Consider the following 20,807-nt stretch of genomic DNA (forward strand, 5'->3'; position numbering starts at 1 on the left):
CGTCGGTCGCATCAGGGCTCCCCCGCGGCGCGAAGCCCCACGCACGCCCCTCTCCCCGCGCCGGCGGAGGGGCCGCGGCCCCAGACCCACGGGCAGGGCAGGGCAGGGCAGGGCATTCCCCCGGCGCGGCGGTCCCACGCGTGGCCGAGCCTGCCGAGCCCCGCGGTGGGGGGGTGGTGGGGGAGTCACCCCTCATAACGGGGGTCTCGCCCCCGAAGCCGGGAGCTGGGGGTCCCTGCGCCCGCCCGCGCCGGGGGCCCTGCTGAGGGCCTTCCGCGGCCCATGTTCAGGCCGCACCCACGGCTGGCCGGCGTAGGGTGGCCGGCGTGGGCCGGCCGGCGTAGGGTGGCCGGCATCGGCTGGGCGCGCACCCTCGTTGTGAAAACGTGACTTTTTCTGAAACGTTGCATCATTTTATGTGTTTGACAAAACGCAGAGGTCGCTCGTGGGAGGTCGACGCCTTCTGCAAGAGGAGCTGCTACGGGAGCTAGGCCGGGCGGGCAGCTTGGCGTTGGACCCGGCTCTGCTTCCACCCCCCTGCTTCCCTCAGTCCCAGGAGGACCGGGAGCAGGGCACAACAGCCGATTGTTGCGTTCTGGTGTTTCGGTACTACTGTCAGGGTGTTTTTTCCCAGCTCGCTGCCTGCTCGGCTCAGGGTGGTTGCAGCCGGCCTCTGGAGGCGAGAGGGAAGAGAGAGGAGTCATCTCTGCCCGAGAGAAACGCAGGCCGGGCTCCACCACCGAGCAGAAGTCAAGTTTTGGGGAGAATCTTAACTTTGCTCTTTTCCTTTGCGCCGTCAGGATGGGTTACTTGCGGGCTGCCCTTAAGGGTGATGGGCAGCCTCCCTCTGCGCTGCCCACGGCGGGGATTTCGCAGCCCCTCAGAGCTCCCGGAAAGCTGCGGCTCCTGTTGTGGTTGGGGACGCGTGCCGGCACGCCTCGGGGTGCGCGGGAAAGGGAGTTTTCACCTTTCTGGGGACTAAACTGGCCTTCCAGGGCTGGAAGTGAATGCCAGGTGTCATCAGAAAGGTGGGACTCCTTTTTTCCAGTGGGTTGGTGCTCTGACGGGATGAGAGCTCCGACTTCCCAGGACAACGCAGGTACTTATCTTTCTGGAGCGTAAGGGCCTGCCCTGCTTTCCCCAGTGCAGGAAGGGGGTTGCCTCTTGTTTTGCCTCTGGGCAACATGAAGAGCGGTTGATTGCTGCCCTTGTTCTAGTAGCCTTTTAATCTACTTGAAGACTTTGTCGTGGGCCTCTTGGTCTTTCTTCCCTCCCTACCCCAGAAAAAAAGAAACTTGCTTCCTTCAGATCATGTCTTCTAAATCTCTTTTTCTTATTGCTTTCTCCTTGAGCCTTTCCTTGCTTGACCCGGCCCAGAAGCGAGGTCCTGTGCTTCCCCGCTGTGTCCTGTGTCCCAGTCCTCACCCCACCACAAATTTGTCCTTGTCTCCTCTGCAGCCATGCCGTGTTAACTCTCCATTCCAGTCACTGCCCTTTGTATTTGCCAAGTCCTTCCCTACGGCATCGCTGCCGGGGCGGCTTGGATTTGGGATTTTTGTAGCGCAAGGGTCCCCGCAGTAACTCTTCCCTCCCCTTTTGAAGGCAGGTGCATCATTTGTTTTTCTTCTGTCACCTGGGACCACTCTTCTTGCCTGGATTTTGGAAGGTACTTGCTGGGGGTTCAGAAAGGGCTTGGGAGAATTTCTAGAGCTTTCTGGGATGATGGAGGTATCTGTTAGTTTTCTTTCTGCCCATCCTCTACTTGCTTTGCTTCCCCGCTTCAGACTTTTCTGTGTCCCCCTCTCATTTCTAGAGCTGTTTTTGATGCCTTGCACTATTTTGATGCTTTGAACCCTCTTGGCTCTGACTGATTTCTGTTATGAGCCACCCTGATTTCATCCCTGAAGGCTTGTGCTAATCTATTATTCTCATATGTAATTTTAGATATATATATATAATATCTATCTATGTTCCTCGTTTCCTTTTTGATTATCAAAGCATAGATGGTGTTAGTCTCACAAGCCCCTACTGACAGTGTTTTTCTCTCTACACTGCTTTTCTATTAAAAAAGAGAGTAAGTTGGAACACGTATAGAGCCGCTGCAGTTTCAAAGGTGGGTCCTAGGGCTAGGTGCTTAAACTTACGCCTGGATGTGCGTAGGCTCATCTACCCCTCGCTAAGCAAAATATTGGTTACTCTAATGATTAAATGATTTAAAATGAAGATAACTAAAGAAGAAGGAGGATAATTAAACAACATTTTCAGGTAGGTAATTGGTACCCTGCTAACTTCTTCAGTTTTGTTTTCTGTAAAATGAAGCGGTCGTGCTGCCGGCCCTCGACAGAGATCTGCCAGCGCTGGGAGCGCAGGGGAGAGGCGGCTGGAGAGCCGTGGAGGGCAGGGCTGGAGCTCGGCTTTCTCCGCTCTCAGGCACCGTGGCCGTCCTTTCAGATCTCTGAGCTCTGATTCATATCCTCTCCGCTTCAGGCCTGCGTGGTAGAGACAGAGGCTTGAGTGCCGTGCAAAACTGTGAGCCCCGGTTCCTTGCTAACCAGACTCGGTGCCTGACTGGGTTTGCCTGCTCTTGAGCCTGGGCATCCTTATCAGAAGGGCAAACTTGTGACTAAGGGTTTATTTCCATGCCTGTTGTGTGTGATGATCTGTAACCAGCTTTTTTTTTTCCCTTTCTAGAAGGCCATACACTTCTGGAAGGAAAGAGTGGTTGGTGATCCAAGTAATCCATGAGCTAGCCTAGTGCCCCTGCCGTTTCTGGTGGGATTTGGCAAAGAAAATATCTAACAGCAGTGGCTTTAGGGATAGGTAACCCAGGTTTTGTTGCATTATCTGCCACAACACCGCTGACAGATGGCAGGCTTGGTGACAGGGAAGCTGCTGGCTGACTCTGTGGTCCTGCTCAGGAGACGAGGCAGCCGGGCCATCTCTGAGCTCCGCGTCCTCAGCTCCTGTCAGGCGGTCGCTGACATTCAGGAGCATCTTAGCCTGAGGGTCTTCATTCTGCTTCTCCTGTCCCATGGGAAAACCCTTTGCCCCCAGAGCTGGCTGCTCGGCCTCCCTGCAGCCGCTCCCCGTCTCCTGCTCCAGCAGGTTTCATGGAGCCGCTCACCGCCCAGAGCGCTCAGCGGTCGTTAAGTAGCTAATGACTGGGAGGTATGATATGTTTATTATTCGGTTTATTACTCTGATGACTCAAGTAGCTGGGTTTAGGCCAAACCACCTCCTCATGTGATGTGTGAGGAGGAGGAGGGAGGAGAGAAGGTTTCCAGCTTCCTGCTGTACTGAACGTGCTTTTCTCTGCTCTTTTGGGTGTTGGCTTTCCTAAGCTGTGTGTGACCAAGCCAGCGTGGCAATAACAAAGGTGCTTTTGAAAGAAATAAAAGTTACTGATGATGGACGAAGCTGTTTTCCACACCTACCGCTTTGTCACCAGGATTTGGGAAGAATGGTGGTTTAGCTCCAAAATATGAATCAGTGTTTGCTTGGCGTCTCTCGGGGTGATTCAAAAGTCCTAATAGCCTGCCATGGAAAATAAAATCCTTCTGAAAATACACAAAAGATGCAATTAATTTTGGGTACACGTGACTTACAGAGAAGTTTCTTCGGAAAGTGATCTCGGCTATCCCATGCACATCTGGCTGATGTTTCCATTAGCCAGGAACAGCGAGCAAGAGGAGAAAGGGGTCCAGGCCAGAGTCTGCACAGACTGCGAGAAATGCTTTTTTCCTAACTTTTTAACCTGTCTTACCCTGGAGATGCTGATGTTTCAAACATGCTGGGTAGCGGACAGGCTGTTCATCCTTTTCCAATGCTGTGGAAATTCCAGGCCCAAGCGGAACTACGTTACTTATTAAAAAATAGACATATGACTAACATTTTTCCAGCATGTAGTAAACCCAGTGATTTCCACAAACTCCACTTCCTTGGGATTAATAATGAGCTGAGGATAATGATCTTTCCACCTCCTTGGTCAGGCAGCTCCTCCCAACCGGTCACCCCTATGCCAGGAAAGCGCTTGTGCTGTGTTTGGTACTGCTGCCCTTGCACCACCAGCATTTTCAGCTTGAAAAAGCGTGATCTGAAAGGAAACTGTGATCCTGGGGGGATGCACAGTAATCACTGAAATATCACCGTGGATTAACAGGAAAAAAACCTGGCAGTTTGGGCAGCAGGGATGGCTGCGGGCACGGTGGTTTTTAACTTCGTGGTGCACACGCATCCCGGCACCTTCTTATTTCTCCCACGAGCGAAGCCATCGCCTGGGGTGGTGGCTGCTGGCTGCTTTCCCGTGGGATGCCCTGCACCCCCAGGATGTCCCTTCGCCCCTTGCATCCCCGGGAGCCCTTCACCTCCCCACCATTGCCCTGCTGTGGGGCATCTTCCCTCCCCAAGCAGTGGGGCTGGAAGCGCTCGCCTGCTCTCCCCTCCGTGCCTCCCCTTGGTTTTGGGCACCTGGGAAGAAGCTGGGAGCCAGGACTCGGAGGCAGACGTGGGGATCTCGGTAGGTTTGAGGGAGGCTGCCCTGAAACAGGTTCACCTGAGGTGGCAGCAGAGCAGAGGATGGATGTTTAAAACAGGCAGCATTGCCATAGATAGCTGAGATAGCTTTCCAAAGCACTCAGCTCTGATTTCTCAAGCGTTTCAGTGACTAAAGCATCTCAGAAAGTGGATTTTGCCACTTTAACCCAGTATCTGTCTCCCTGAGAAATGAGTAGCAATAAGTCTGGGCAGCAGATGGTAAAAGTCTTCCACGCAGCTAAGGAGGAGAGAGGGAATGATAGTGATGCTTCTGACATCTCGTTAAATAAACACGCACGCCACTTCATCTCGGATATGAATATACACCGCAGTGCGGATGATTAAATAGAGTACTGCATATTTAGAAGTAGGTGTCTGCCTAAGAGGTGTCTGCCTGTTGAATCAAAATTTCCAAGACTTCTACACCCGGCATCCAGCCTTTGGCTTGACTTGCTCAGTAACTTTCTGAATCTACTTTCTGACACTTAATAAGTTTTGGAATAATTATTTATGATCCAAAGACCTGCTACCTAGCTTCTTGGGGCAAAGCCATTTTAATTTCCTTTTATAACGCCAGTGACATTGAAGGGAATTGGTGTGTGGACAGTTCTCCTTAGAGCCGCTGCAGCCACTTGTGCTGCCATGCTCGCCTGCAGCTGAGGAAGGGGAGGATAATTCATTTCCATGTAGCACATGGGGGAAAATATTTCCATTCAACCGGGCACGTTGTCCTTTTAGGACGTCAGTGTGACCATCAGTGTTTCGGTGGTAGCTTCTGAACAGCTATCAGATGGTGACATGACTTTCAGAGGACTCTAGAAAGGTCAGGCTCCGCAAGGCCTGGCAGGGCTGCCATGTCCCCCTGACCCACTGGCAGGTCCCGCAGCCCTTACCCAGCGGTACCTGTCAGTTATAGGTGATGCAGGAGTGGTTCACCTGCCTTTACTGGGAGCATGAGGCCAATGGGGGTCAGGTAGAGTGAGAACTGTGAAAAACCTGGGATTCGCACAGCGTTGATTTTGATTGATGCTTTTCCAGAGCCCAAATCGGTGGAGGTGCTGACCCTGTGGAGCTCCTGGCAGTGATGCGCTTCCCAGCACACAGGCATTTAGAGGCAGGAGGAGCGGGGCTGGGGCTGCCCGTTAGCATCATTCATTGCAGCTGGTGCTGGGGCCATCCTTGCTCCCCGTTCGGCGGTGGTCTGCAAACACTGCTCTTTGCTGCATGCTACAAGGGGCAGAAGGTGCAGCCTCCTTTGTAGTAACTCCTTCAGGGTGAGGGTATCTTAGGCCAAGATGAGGAGCACCTTCTTGGTGTAAGTATCATTTTCCCTTCCCCTTTGAGGTGCAAATAGATCTCTCTTGGGAGGAGCGTGACCTCAGATTGGTTTAGTGCCTTCCACCGTGTTGGAGGAAGCATGGTTTTTGGGGACGGGCTGTGTAGAGGCCTTTCTCCCTCTCCTCTCTCTCTCTCTCTCTCTCTCTCTCTCTCTCTCTCTCCTCTCCTCGTGTTCCCTGTCTCAGGGAGACCTGGCTGGGATCAACTCTTCCCTTTCAGCAAATTGCAAAATGGTGTATTTGATTCCTGCACCAAGACAACAACCTCCAAGCAGGGGCTGAAATTCCAGCTTGCAGGGACGATGAGCCTGAGCTGGGAGGAGAGGGGAAGAGCGAGAAGGGCCATGCCAGACAGCTTTAACTCTGTTGTTGCACAGTTTAAAATTATTTTGTGCTATGACCTCACCCTGGCATTGCTAAGGGGTGGTGAAGGAACTTCCCGTGCTCCTGCCCTTATGCAGTGGGCAGCTGTGGTCTGGGGTGGAGAATATCTGCCTGCTGACTGTGCTGTGGCCTGCAACAAACCCAGGCACCGGGTGTCTCAGCATGCGTGTTGCTTGTGCAGATTGTGTTCCTCGTTAGCAGGCTTGAGACTGAGAGGTGAAGCGTGATAGGGACCACCTGGGGACCCGACCATCTCACCACCTACTGTTGAAGCCCTTGAGATCTTCCAGCATCCTGTTGCCAGTCCCATTGGAGCAGGATCAGCTGTTTTTCCAGCGATAAGGGCACAATACTTATACCCTGCCTGATCTAAACAGTTACAAATCAGAGTCCCAGAGTTTTCCTCTCTGAGTAACTGTATTTTGGAAGCTGCTCTGCAAATCACACATGGGATATTTATGTACTAAGCTACATTGCTGCTGTCTGGGCTCCTCTTGAAAAGCAAAGTGATGGGTACCGATGGAGAACTGTTGTCTTTGACGTGGAGATGCTGAGGATCCTTGGCTGGGCACTGCGCTCCTCAGGTAAAATGGTGTTAATGTTCATCTTAGGAAATAAATGCAACTTCTTTTTTTTCACACTTCATTACCCTGGTTTCACGGTACCTTGGCATCTCGGTAAATAAACTTGCCAGGCATCAGTTTCCAGCCAGTAAATTTGTAATTGAAGAGGGGCTGGAGCGGTGGGGCTGGCAGCCAAGCCCAGGGCTGGACTTTCCCCCCGGGGGTGTGCTCGGCCGCGGCGCGGTGGTTGGGCTGCCCCGGAGGCAGGGCTGCAGGCAGCTCCCACCGCCCGGCCGGTCGGCGTCCAGCCCTGGCTGGCATCCAGCACTGTCCCGCGTCACCGGCCCCGCTGGTTGTGCAAGCGCCCCTGTACCAGCGTGACCCCCCGATGGCTTTCATAACCCGGCTGGTGGGGCTCCGGGGGTGCTTTGCCCTCCGCCCTGCCAGGCGCCCTGGGTCTGCCTGGCACGGAGGCTTTGCTCGGCTCTGACCGGCCTCGGCAGGAGTGGGGGAGCCTGAAATTCAGGCTGGGAAGCTCTTGGTGCTCCTGGACATACCAAATTGGAGGCTCCCTTTTGGGCATCTGATGGGGTTTTGGGGCTTCACGCTCTTTCTGCAGCTGCCCTGGGCACTGCGTTGCACATAGCTGACCGGTCCCTGGCCCCGCTGCCCTGGGCCAGGCAGGTGAGCTGGTAAAGCCCAAGGTTTTGCTAATTCCCAGCCATGAAGGCAAGGGTTAGAAGCTGGCAGCTTCCCAAGCAGCCAGCTGGGCTGCCTCCTCTCACCAGCTGTGTGCCAGAGGGGTTGCTCTGCCAAGGTAATGCAAACAAGTCATGGCACATGCCACCTGGGCTGTGCCTAGAATAAATTTTGCACCCTGCAAAAATGTTCTATGTATTCAATAGCAAATTCCTCTGTGAATTGCCTACTTGTAATGCATCAAACATAGATTTAATTATGAATAGATTTTGTCCTACCAGGGCAGCTTTACGAGATGTAGAAAGATACTATTCCCTCTGCAGGTACATGCTGGAGTTTGGATGAAACTGCTGTTGTTTTCCTCAGAGAGCAGCTGGGCTTTCTGAATTCGTTATATTCCAGTTTCTTTCTTTGAAAGAAATTCTAATTTTACCTCTGTGTCCCAGGGATATTAGGGGATTGATGCAGGCTCTCAGTAATAGACTTTCAGTAGCTCCAAGTCCAGGAGACAATTTACAGAGAAAGGCATGGCCAGACGCTGATCCCTGCAGTGTGAAGGCATCGCTCTGCCTGGCGCGGCTGGCTTCGGGGGGAATACTGAATCCCTCCCTCGCTGTATGTCAGTCGCCCCCGACTTCTCTTCGTCCTGCTTGTTTTGGTGCTTTACCACCCTGGGGTTTGGTGCGCCACCGCAGCTCAGAGATGGCTTTCGGAGATGATGCCACCACCATCTCCTGCCCCTGGGGATAAGGCATGGAGCGGGCAGCGTGTGACTTACGGAGCTGGCTGAAGCCAGAGGGGCGCTCCGAGGCAGCAAATAGTCTGAAACAATACTGGTTTTATTATCTCTTGACTACTGGGAGGAAGCGTTGGTGAGTTGCCCGGGACCCTCCTGAGCTCCTGCTGAAGGTGTGTGTTTATGTGACACTTCAGCCTCGGCTTCTCGATATGAAGTAGTGATGCACTCGGCGGCTCACAAGGCCATGACAAGAGTCATGCAATACATGCAAGAATGTGATATTTAAAAAAAAAAAAAAGAGACAAGAATTTTGAGGCGATTTCAGGATTTCTGTATGTTGGACAGATGACGGGCAGTTTTGAACAACTTGCCCTTCACATGAGAGCAGAGACTGCCCTGTGAAAACCCCTTCACCCTTTCACCTTGAGAAAATAGGACCTTGTTCAAGGCTAAATCCATTTTCCCCTCCACTGAGCCAGGTCCAGGTCAGCAGCACATTCCCCCCGAGGCGGACAGCGAGCCCTGGGCACTGAAGCTCCCGGCAGGGAGGGCTGGAGGGTGACTCGGAGGCAGCCTGGTGACCTGGTCCTGCAGCGGGGTGGCACAGAGCAAATCTGCGGACCGAAAAACATGCTTGCGAGCGCAGCGACGCCAGGGTGGTTGATCATTAGTGACTCCAGCAAGGCTTGAATGCGTATCCTGGAGGGGAAAGGCCGGCAGCTTCGCCATCCGTGACCAAACGGATCGTCCCTCCTGTGGTGCCATTCAAGATCCAAAGTTTAACGAAGTAAAGGTCTGATTTTCCTTCCAGCTTGGGGATTTTAGGGCACTGTCAAAGGGCAGCATCCTGGCCTGAGGTCAGGATTTAGCACTCCTGGCAGCACTTATTCTTTGTATAGTATGGGGCAGACACACGCAGGAAGAAAAACCCGTACACCACCACTGACCGAAACCCCGTCTGGCTGCTGGTGGTAGGCACAGCCGACTTCACGTCGTCCCCAAACCTTCTGCAATTGCAATACTGACTTTTCTGGTAAACATAGGAAATCACCGTTTGATTGTGCTCATGAAACAGCATGGTTGTACCACTCTAAGTTGCAACTCTCTCCTCTCGAAGGAAACCTTACCACCTATGCTATCATCTTAATTTAAATGGCTGAGAGTGAACATGAAGGCCAGCTGTGTTTCTAGTTTCTGAGACAAGCAGGTTAAATGAAATGCTGCTGCATCTCCAGGTGAGGTGTTAGGCAAAGGGCAGAGCTGGCCTGGCTTGTGAGAACTCAGGCAGGCTCTCTACATGTTTCCTTGCCTGGAAAACTGTGGGGTTTAACTGAAAAATAAACATAGCCCAAGGTTGTTTTAAAGGGAAAACCCACAAACGTGTGTGTCTGATGGCTTCAGGCTATGGGATGAGTTTTGTATGTGGTTTTTGTAGCTTTCGGCATGTGAGCATGAGCACTGTGTTGCTTTAATTGCGTGGCGTTGGGGCCGAGCTGGCTGGGGGATCTCAGCACATCTGGGCTGATTCCATAGCTGCATGTGTAGGCGTATGGCAGAGCAGGGGCTTTTCCAAAACACCTTGGTTAATAAGCGCTGTGCCTTTTCCAGCAAATTGCATCCAAGTCCTTCAGTGCCTTCCACTGAGATAGATGGTGAACCCTGCAGCAGCTTATTTTTAATTAAAAAAAAAAGAAAGCTATATATTTATAATAATCGAATATGAGATGACGGTTTTGGGTGATGGCACTTTTTGTCTGCAATGTCACTTACTCAGTGTCTGCAGCATCAGTGCTGTGTGCCGCATGCCTTTGCTTTGTGGCAATGCCCTGCTGAGGCTGCTTGCAGGGAGAGGTGACCTTGCCTCAGCTGCGGGCGGGGGGTGCTGGGACCCGGGAGGTCTGGGTGACAGGGTGGGGGGCTATTTGTTTTTCAAATAGCGTGTGCTGCAGTTTCTATTTTATGCATTTTCCAACTCCTGTTCAGCTGTCAGGTTGCTTTGAGACAAGTGCAGTGCTGCCCACGGGTCAGCTCCTCCTGAGCGTGCTTGGGGCTGCCTTCATCTAAGGCAGGGATCCTGGGCTCCCCCTGGAAAGTGGATGGGCTTCTCCTTGAATCAGAGAGAGATGTGCCAGCAGCACCTCCCGGCACCTGTGACCCCCGGCGGTGCTCACCGGACTGTTTGCACAAACGTCCGAGATAGCGAGGTACATTTTGTTGATTCCCCTCGTGATCGCTGTAGTATCCTCTGCTTTATTGTGAACTGCCACAAGAGCAGCCATGCCTGTGCTCAGAAGCGCTGCTGTTCCTGTCCCATAGCTTGTTTCTTTCTCTTTTGACTGGTCTCCCTCTTCTTTTTAGAGTTTCTCTCCTTGCAGTAACCCCCTGGTGTCTTTATTCCATGGCTGCAAACTTATCCCCTTTCATTCCCGCAAATGCTAAGAGATTATAGGATGTGTAAGAGCACCTCCTCGCATTGGTGACAATCCGGGCATCCGCTGCAGGTGAATTTGCCAACTTTTTTTTCTTTTGGTGCCCACCACCTTGGCCGTGGTTTGAAGGCAGTGGGCTCCCAGGCGGGCAGTCGGCACGCCGTCCGCACCCCAGCCCTCCCTCCGGCTTTGGGAGCCTGTTCTCTTCTCTCCCGGACCTTTACCGCTGCGTGAGGGGGACCTACGGCAGAGACGGGATCTGTTTCTTGTTTCCTTCACTACCTTGTCGGGCTCAGGGGGGAAATCCTCACGGAGGAGGTAGGGCAGAGCCGTTCTCAAATGTTCAGGCTAATTGCCATACTGAGTGCTTGAACTCTCCCTCCGAGCACCATTGCCTGTTACCCGGCTCGCAGCTGAACCGCTCTGCTTAGTCCCAAATGTATTCGCCTCTGCTGTCAGCGAAATACTTCTGACACGAGAAAAGACGTGGGGCTCATTAAGAGCTGTTTGCATGCCAGGGTTCAAGGCGGTGGCTCGAGCCACTCACGTGGCTGCGGGGTGGAGAGGGACACGGCTTTTTAATACCAGCAATGAGAAACGTTCAGGTTCTTGTTGCTCCACAACAGCCGATTAAGTTATCCCAGGCTTCTTCCCCCACCAAATTAGCTCCAGTAATTGCAATCACGGGGACAGAGGTTTCGTTACACTGTCTGGGGTGCGAAGGCCGGGGTTGCCACCAGGCGTTTTGGCACCGCAGCAGCTGCAGATGTACCTGCCGCAGGTATAATTATAAGGACGGGATCTACTATCGCCTCCTTCCATGCATTGGTGGGCTTCAGCCGGCGCTTGGCAGCCCCTCCGGCAATCAGAAATGTCCTGCGAACTCAGCCTTGCTTTCAATATTTTTTTTTTCCTAGGCAAATGAAACGCAGTGCCTTGCAAGCACTCGATTTTTGTTGCTAGGTGAATAAATGAGTTTCTGCTGGGTTGTAATTCAGCCTTGTTTGCAAGTGACCCTTGGTGATCTCCGTTCCAGCATTTCCAAATCCCCATCTCGGCTCTCGCAGGTGCAGCTCTGTGTCTGCACAAGTTCAGTTTTCCTTCACTAGATGTCACTGTCTATACAGAGAATTTCAGAAGCCGGTGGAACAGATGATTACGTTAGGGAGGAAAAAAAAAAAAGCAAGCTATTTGGAGAGGGTGTATAAGTGACTGAAAAACATATTTTCAATTACATCCAAAATAAGAAGGTTTTCCTCTTCTTTATCCCCCTAGAGTTCACAAGAGACATTCAATGCTGCTTGGGAAAATGAAGTCCTTGAGAGCCCTTTCTAAGCAAGGCGCGGGAGGCCGGTGACCATCTCGCCTTCGTCTGTCCTCGCCTTTGCAAAGTGCAGGTGGTGGGACTGAGCGTGCTTTAATCTTCTTTCTCTCAGGGCACAGACCGAAAATAATAGTAAATAAGAAAAAGCCCGCTGACTGCGATGAAGGAACAATTTTCATCTAGTTTCTGGAGTTTCTTTTTTGAAAAATCTTTCTTTCTGGGTTGTGGAGAGTTTTAATTAACCCTTTAATTAGGCTGACAGGATGAATAGACTACAAAGAAATAAGAGTGTGTGCGATGGGCGGTTTTTGCTGGCTACGTGAGCCTCCATGTTTGCGTTGTCTTAGCTGGAAAGAATAAACATTTCTTGCATGGCATAATGCCATTCTTCCTCCTCCTTTTCCTCCAGGTTTTTAGTCAATTCTAAGGATGCTTCAGCCAGCTAGTTATGGTGCTAATAAATAGTGCTTTAGGCAGAGCTGGTAACAAGGCAAGTCTGGCGTCTGCTACTTTTTATTTACATTCTGGTGTGGGTTTAGCATCACAGATGTCCTCGAAATTACAGAATTTGCTTTCTTAAAGATTTTAACTTGGAAGAGAGTGTTGAGAGCTGGGCTTTGCTATGCTGGGAATATTGCTGCTTTTCGCTTTGGCAGGCAATGGAGCATATAAACACACTGCTGTGCCAGATCTGCCTTTATTTTACCGTGTGGCCTTCCCCCCCCCCCCCGCTAAGGGATGACACGCACGCACCCTTGTGCGTTACACTGATATCCTCGTGCACAGGTAAGGTAACAAACCAGGTGTCCGCACTCCGTGAGGGCAAATCAACTTGCCCGGCGGGTGAGGGTGCCACGGCAGTGACCTCCCGGGATGCAGAGCGACCTGCAACCGAGAGAGATGCTCGTGAGAGAGAGGCGAATGGGCTCCTTGGGCTACTCGAACCCTCTTCTCAGGTCTCACCTGGGTGTCGCATCTCTCCTTGCCTGGCCGCGGACTTTTTCTGCCACCCTGCTGCTGTGCCGTACGCCAGCCCTGGGTGCGGTGCAGAGCAGAGCAGAAAGCATTTGTGGCATGTTGTTCATTACCTTCTTGTGACTTTGGACCTGGCTAATATACATAGGAAGGGGGTGAGCTGGTCTCCTCGAGCTCCCTTTGATCTCCTGACACTTGAATACCGTGAAATTTGGAAATAGTCAACGCTGCCACCCAGATGCAAATCTAACGAGTGGTCCTCTCCATTCGGTAAGGCCTTGGATGGGACTTGTGTGCTGGAATTACATCCTCTTGCATGTCCCTTATCATTGATTTCTTTAGCAGCTCTGCTCCCCCCTTGATGGAGCAGGGGACAGGTACTGAATCCCTCAGTAAGACACTTGCAGACCTAGAGATGAAGCGTGGCAGATCTATTATAATTTTTTATTTACTAGGATGCAAGCAAAATCCTTGATCTAATGCAAACTTTGTGGCTATTTCCAAGGTGCATGTGGGGACACCAAGCACTCGTATTGCGTTTTACTACAATTTGTCTCTGTTCTCATATTAGCTACTTAGCAAAATTTTCCTATTCCCCTTTCATTCATGTAAAAGAGCTGCAGGGGGACTTTCTGCAGTAGTGCAATGAGCCGTGCGAGCTCTGAACTCGCCTCTTCTCTCTTCTTTAATCTTGGTAAGGGTGCAACGGAGCCCCAGATCCCAGCTGTGGGCTGGGAGGATGTGCCCCGTGTGAAGGGGGAACTGAAGGGTTTTGCCTCGTCTTTCCAAAACGGGGTTCCCTCACACAGGAAAAAGAGACTGAGGGTATACGAAACAGTGTGATGGCTCAAAATCATCCTCACCGCAGTCCGTAGGGTTCTGTTAAACCAAAAGAGAAATGGGAAGAGCAGCTCCGTGTCAGATGAATATCAGTTAATGCTTTTACAAAACATGCCTGGAAAGGCCTGGAGTGAAAATAATGTGTAGGGAGGAAGCCAGCAGACACAACTGAAAAATGGCAATTGCTTTTTGTAAAACATTCAAAGGAAACGGAACAATATTCATATTATTTGGAATTTATAATCAAAGGGAAAGTTGCCATTTTCATTGGAGATGGAAAATTGCCTGATTATCTTCGCTTTTTCTGTACCTGCATAGGGAAGTGTTTCTCTGCTGCTGAAGCGAAGGAAAATATAAAAAGGAGAGGACGGAGAGGGGAAGAAAAATACTGCTTTTGTTTCCGCTTTATATTCTGCTGCCGACATTAGCAAACAATACTGTTGCTTTTCAAAGCTGTTCTCCTGCATGTGTGAGGCCTCCCGCGGGAACGACAGCAAGGCACAGGCTTTGGCAGCTGCAAATCTGCATGATATCCTTGCTTTTCTGCAACTTCTTCAGTTCTATCGGGCTCCAATCTGTTGGCTGTTTTTTTTCGGCCTCCTTATCTGTGAAATGGGACAATTCTTATTTGTTTTGTAGAGGGTGTGGGACGGTTAAGGATTTTTCTCTTTTTGACACATCCAAAATCAAAAGCAGCTCGAAGGTTTTCACTTGTTCAGTTTGGAGAAGGAGGGATGAAAGCTGTGAGCATTGGGGGTAGTGCAAAATGCTACATCTGGGCAAGGATCTTTTCTCAGCTGGCTTCCGTAGATCTGTCTGGCAATCCAGTCAATGAAAAGAAAAATGAAGGGAAAACCCCAATCCCACAGCTTGACCATTTGTGACATATATATATTGTATTTTTGTCTCGCAGCTTTCTAATGGCAATATTCCCCCATCTCCAGTGCCAGCATCTTGAGGCCTTCTGGAAGGAGCCGGTAGATGTCATGCGACCGGCTGTGAACAAGAGGAGAGCGGAGAGGTACGGAGGGACAAACAGCAAATGTCATCCATTCCTTTGTACTCTTAAAGCCTACCCACAGGCTCAGCTGGGCTTTGGTAGCCAAGATGTGAACAACCATTGCGCTCCCTGGTCCCTCGAAGGCAGAATAAATGCCTGTGGAAGCTTTAATTTTTTCCAGAGGAGTCTCCCCCTTGCCCACCAGACTCCCTGGCACCGGGTTGCCTGGAAGGTGAAGGGGTGCAATCATCGTACTTGCATGCAACACTTCCAGCCTTGCTGATCACCTTGCGAATTGTGGAGGTGACATTTCCCCCCCAGCCTACATCTGTGTGTAAGGATGGCCCAGCATGGGTGCCACCCCTTCTCTGATGTGCAGAAGACTGATAAAAGCCACTACTATATGTTTTTTTTCCCCCTCATCACTGGACTTTCAGGGGCTGTCATGATCCACGTGAGGCTGGCAGACCGTTGCACAAATAACCCTCAGTCCTCACAAACCACTGGAGGCCGACCGAGTAGGACGGAGGGGGAAAGAAGGTATTTCTTTTTGCAGTCAACATACATGAGCAGAGAACCGCTGAAGCCGCAGGGCTGCAGGAGCAGCCACGCTCTGACCCAAGTGCAGGCACTGAGAGCAGAGCTGATGGTGATGCTTTTGCTGTTGGCTTAAAATACTGTCCCCTGGGTGCAGAGTGCTTAAAGATCCTAGGGTAAATAAGAGAAATGGTCAATAAATAAGGCATATTTGGCACAGCCTTCCTTTAACCAGCTTTTCTTGTGCTTGCTAAGCTGTAGCCCAATATTTGAGTACCCGTGTCTCGCCTGGGCAGTGGCTGGGGGGAGCAGGAGGTGCCTGGGCTGTGCTGGGCAGGGAGCACTCCGACGGCACCCGGAGATGACGGCTTAGCAGGCAGAGGGGGCAAGGAGATAAAGACAAGCCAGATTTCTCGCAGGCTGTTCACTTTTCAGTATGCAGCCTTTTAAACTGCCCTTATATTATTTTTCTGAATGCTGTGGCATGCCTGATTAGAGCTGGTTAGCATGAACTGCTAGATGTTTGAAACCAGAAGGGTTTGCTTTTGTGTCACTGACGTCTGGAGGACTCGGGAAGCTTTTTAGGGCTTGCTCCCTTTCCGGAGCAAGGACGAGCCTTCTGTGGCTGCCTCCCCCTCTCGACACCCCTCTAACACCGTTGCTGAATTTTTAGCATGTCCTTCATGGAAATAGCTCCTTAATATCAGTTGAGCTTTTTTCAGATCTCTCCGTCTCTTGGTGTTTCTCTGTTCCCTTATCTTGTTTACGAAACTGTATTATGTGAGACAAAACTCATTTGTTGGTGAGGAAGGGACATTGTACTCGGAGGGATATTTACTGCGTACCTGAGGTATAATCTATCCTCTGCAGTAATACAGACTCCAAAATGAATGGGTATTTATTTATAATAATATAGCAGACAGTCCATAGGGAGGTGTCATCTTGTTTGTAATCAATCCCGGTGCGATGCTCTGGTTGCAGCACAATAACGCTTTGCATTAAGTGATGAATTGGTTTAGTCTTCTTATTCTGACTGTCATTTTTCTTCACTGAAGATGCATTGCCTCCATTATGTGACCCTTGTAGCTGAGCATCAAATATCCACAGGCGCTTAAAAGGGAGCGGGTGAGATCATGTGTATTCCTGTGTAGAAAGGGAAGAGAGCAGCCCCCCGAACAGCCGCGCTGTTGATTATAGGGGGTAATGGGTTCCAAATAGGTGACTGGGTGCAGCGCGAGCTGCGCTTGCGGTGAGGTAAGCAATGATTTATTCTGCTGAAGTGGGTCATTACTGAACTAACATTGTATTTCTGGATTGATTTCAACTCAGAACCTGATGACAGAGTGGATATTTTACTGCCAAAGAAATAGACCATCCATGATACCAAACAAGCTAGATACATTTTAAAAGAGATGTTCTTGGTATGCTAGGGAAAACAACGACAACGAAACCTCTATTAAAAAAACTGAATTTGGGTGCTACAGAGATGCAATCGATATGCCTGTGTCGTAAATGTAAGACTGTTACCATCGAAGAGGAAAACCTGCCCATTGCTCCGTAGCTCATGAGTGAGTTGCCAGAAAAATAATAAGCTGCTTCACGAAAGATACCATAGAGAATGTAGTCATAGTCATATTTGAAGGCTGTCTTGGCTGAGGTCTGGATGTTTTGCAAGGCGATGTTGCCCAGCGAGGGAGGGCTGGGCTTTATGTGCAAGCAGGGCCATGGGATGGGGAGAGAAAGTGGGGCTGGCTGTTTTTTTTGGTCCTGCGTCCTTCCCTCCCAGGCTTGTTCAAAGCCCAGGACACCCCCTGTGCTGTCACTGTCAGGTCATTTGCCCGGATCACTGGTCCAACGGGCCCGTACCTCCGAGATGTCCTTTAATGTGTGGCAGGTTGGGCTGCCTGGGTGCGCCTTGGCTTATCCTGCACATAAATAGGTTTGAGGGCTGAGAGACTCTTAAAAGTAACAGGAGGAGAAAACAGGTCCATGTTTTTAATCCTTTCTGCTCCCTTGTGATACATGAGAAAAGCTTGCAAATGTCCTTCTGTCTTCGTAAAATCAGAAGTATGAGGGGTATGAAGTCTGCTCTTCACTGTATTTCCCTGAAGGCAACAGAGATGTCTCGGCTCTCAAAGGAGCAGCTGGGGTGTGCAGAGACAGCTCTTCTCCTTGTCTCTGGGAGTTAGGGAAGGAGTGAGGAAAATACACGGAACACCCGATGTATGCTGCACGTTCTTAGTAACAACCACTCTGCTTTCAGTAGGAGTAGCTAAAATAATAGTCCTTCCCCTCTGCCACTTTTCCATAAAGCCTTCTAAGAAAAATGGGGCAGGTAAAAATACATTGAAACACTGGGGAGAAATTGGCAGGTTTGAAAGAGGCTCGAGAATATCCTTGGCACCCTTTTACGCCGCACAAAGAAACACAACTGGAAAATTGCTTTTCCTTCCTAGGCCGCCTTTGCAGAGCATTAAAGTCAGAAAAGCCCCTTAACTCTCCCAGGCTGCACTGTTTTACTGCTGCCCTCCCTCCTGCCACCACTTGTGTGATGCCTGGTCCCCGCCGTGGGCACCCCGACACGCCGCAGTGGCACCCCTGTACCGGTGGAGGAGGCAGGCTCCCGGGCAGCCTGCTTTTCCCGCTGTTCCCTCCCTGGCTGCAGAAACTGGTCGCTGAGCTAACGTGAGAAAAGGCCTCAAAATCAGTTATTCTTCTGAAGTGGGAGCTCCCACTGGGACCTGAGCTCGCAGCCAGCAGGAGCGGGGATCAGTGGGCTGACAGTGCCAGTCGCTGTGGAACTGCCTGGCGGACCTCGGGCTCAGTCGCCTCTTCCCTGGGTTTGGGATGAAATACAGGTGGGTGGGTATCTGATGCGTGCGGGTACAGTGCCTGTTCCAGGCTTCCTCTCGGTCCTCAGGTTGCTCCTAGATGTAGATGCTCATCATTTCAGACTGGGAGGAGGCTTTTGCAGACCCTCCAAACTCAGCAGCTCGGGCGCTGGGCAGTGCAGATGCAGTGGTGCCGAGCTTGGGGAGGACTCAACCCCCTGAGGGCTTGCCTGCTCCTTGGGCACGCCGCAGCGACATGCTCAGCCAGCTTGTTGCCTGCCGCCTTTGCCTGCAGCTGACTTAACTGATGGCTTCCTAAGGGCGAAGAGGGATGGTGATGGCTGGAGTGGCAGACGCTCAGGCAGAGGTGTCCTGTGGTTTTGGCAGAGGCACATTTTCCTCCTGCTCTTGATGAGCCCTGGAGAGATGACCGAGTTCTTCGCAAGGCAGTCAGGCTTTAGACAAGTGGAAAACCACCATAAAAATCAATATGCAGGGAAATTACAGATGCTCTGGGGCCAAGTGCTCCATGTAACATCAGACTACCCATCATGAGTGTCATCCTCCGCTTCTACCGACACCATTAAAGTCACTTTCCAAGCTGTCAGTTTGGAGCATTCTGGGTATGGACTGTAACTCATTTGATCATTTCCAGAGCACATTCAGCTTGCGCTGTAATGCCCTGCTTTATACAGCCACCTCGGCTATAGGCTGTTAAATCTCCACTCCCACCCACAGTATACGAGGCTCCATTATATGCAGCCTTGACATAAAGGTCTTGCTATGGCATGCCAAATTCTTCTCTCTCAAATTCAATCTTTTGAAGAGAGGGAGCTTTCAACTGTATGGCCATCTTGAGTCTTCCCTCCTCTTTTCGGAAAGGGAAAACTAAAGCTCAGTGTGGATGTGCGAGGTTAATTATCTACTGCAGAGCATCTCCCTGAGCGCCTGGGAGGCGGTGCGGCTCCTGGCTGACATGTGCTGCTGACTGAGATCGCTTGGGTCCGATTGCAGCTTGGTTACTGACCTGGGAAGTGGCACGGGACAGATCGCCCCTTGCCTCAAATTTCCCATTCATAAATTGGAATAAGCACTGTCGCTTCCATTGTCTGGTACTGTGACAGCGCCATCATGAGAAAGACTGTATGAGACAAGTATTGTTTATTAGTTATCATTATAAATCCCTTTGGTTTTGAACTGAACTGCTGCCTTTATAATGGGTTGTAATTTAGATCTGTGGTCATGTGTGAGCTTTTCTCTGGAGCTGTCTTTACCGAGTTAGTTGTCTGATGTAAACTGGCTGGCTGGGCTTCCTTTACAGTCAGCGTAGGAAGCATCCCCTACAAAGAGAGGTGATAAATTCCAAATCAGCTTGTGGTGGATCCTGCCATAACCTTCCTATGTGTAATAAAAGACCCAGGTTGTCTTGTGAATCCTGTGCACTTGCACGTGATGATGGCATTTCCAAAAGTCTCTTTCCGTGTGTAGCTGTGATGCTTTGAAGATGTCTACTGTATTTTATTTGGAAAATGTTTGCAAGATGTATGGAGTTACCATTGCCAGCAGTTTGCAAAATCACCCTCCTTTAAGGGAATACCCCCTGCTGTAAGGTAAGGTAATAACACGGAGGACTTGAAAATTATTCCTGTCTTTTGCTCACTGATCGGTGTAGCAGTTCTGCTTTTCCCAAGATGAACTTCACTTTAATGAGACCTGATGCTGCTGTACTGCATATATACCATGCGCTCAGCCTTGGGCTCATCCTTACAACATTTTGTACTTTGGTCTGTAAACTGTCTTTCTCCACACTGTTGGCGTTTTCCTTCCACCTCTCTCTGAGCCCTGCCTGAGTCCTAACTGGGTGGCTGGACAGATTCTCCCCTAGCTGAGGTAACTCGAGTCACTTAGCTCCCTTCTGTCTCTGCTCCCTTTTGATCTTGCAGCAGGTTTTAGTTCTGATGCCTGATTTTCCTTTGTGTCTAGCTCTCTCAGTCTATTAAAACTTCTTAATATGATCACAATCTTGTTTCTTTTCTTTACTGGCCTCTTTGCTCAATACAGCTGCTTGCAAGTTTAACTTCACTCTAATTTCCAGCTCTGTCACTCAGCTGCCCTGCCTCCTCTACCAGCAATTTCACGGAGTCAGCAAAATCACCCTAATTCACAACTTTTAATCAGTCATTCCGGTCTAAATCCAATCTGTGGCTACAGAAACAGTAGCAAGTCACTATTCTTGCTGCTTCTATTTTGAGAAAGGAAAAAGATGTGGAAGAGAAGGAGAGAGAAGAAGCCGCCTGCGTGCAGAACTAGAAGCTAAGGTCCTGTCTTTTCCTGCGTGACATAAATTCCTATTAAAGTACATGAGATTTAGATCCTGCAGTGAAGAAAAAGACCTCAGGAGCTTTTGCTTGTCCTTCTGATTACCGTGGCACTAAGGAGGTCATTACGGCCTCCATTTCACGTCTAACCGAGCACCTTTGACTTTTCAGAGGTTCTGAGGACTTCTACCACCTGCTGACTTTACTAGGAACTAGAAGTATCCGGCAGGTCCTGATGCGCAGGTGTGAATATCTGAGTGTTTGTGTCTGTGTTTGCTCTCTTTCTCCCCAGACTTGC

At 50.5% G+C, this 20,807-nt stretch overlaps 1 long non-coding RNA gene across 1 annotated transcript; it reads left to right on the plus strand.

Annotated features, from left to right (window-relative positions):
- Positions 1–5,733: 5,733 nt before the first annotated feature.
- On the plus strand, positions 5,734–15,536 carry LOC148051555 (uncharacterized). Its single transcript, XR_015699872.1, has 3 exons — positions 5,734–5,848; positions 6,456–6,838; positions 14,768–15,536. It is a non-coding gene; the product is annotated as an uncharacterized LOC148051555 (long non-coding RNA).
- Positions 15,537–20,807: the final 5,271 nt, after the last annotated feature.

Source organism: Nipponia nippon, unplaced genomic scaffold, assembly GCF_047370975.1.
Source record: "Nipponia nippon isolate SJK-2023a ecotype South Korea unplaced genomic scaffold, ASM4737097v1 scaffold_6, whole genome shotgun sequence".
Classification (NCBI taxonomy): domain Eukaryota; kingdom Metazoa; phylum Chordata; class Aves; order Pelecaniformes; family Threskiornithidae; genus Nipponia; species Nipponia nippon.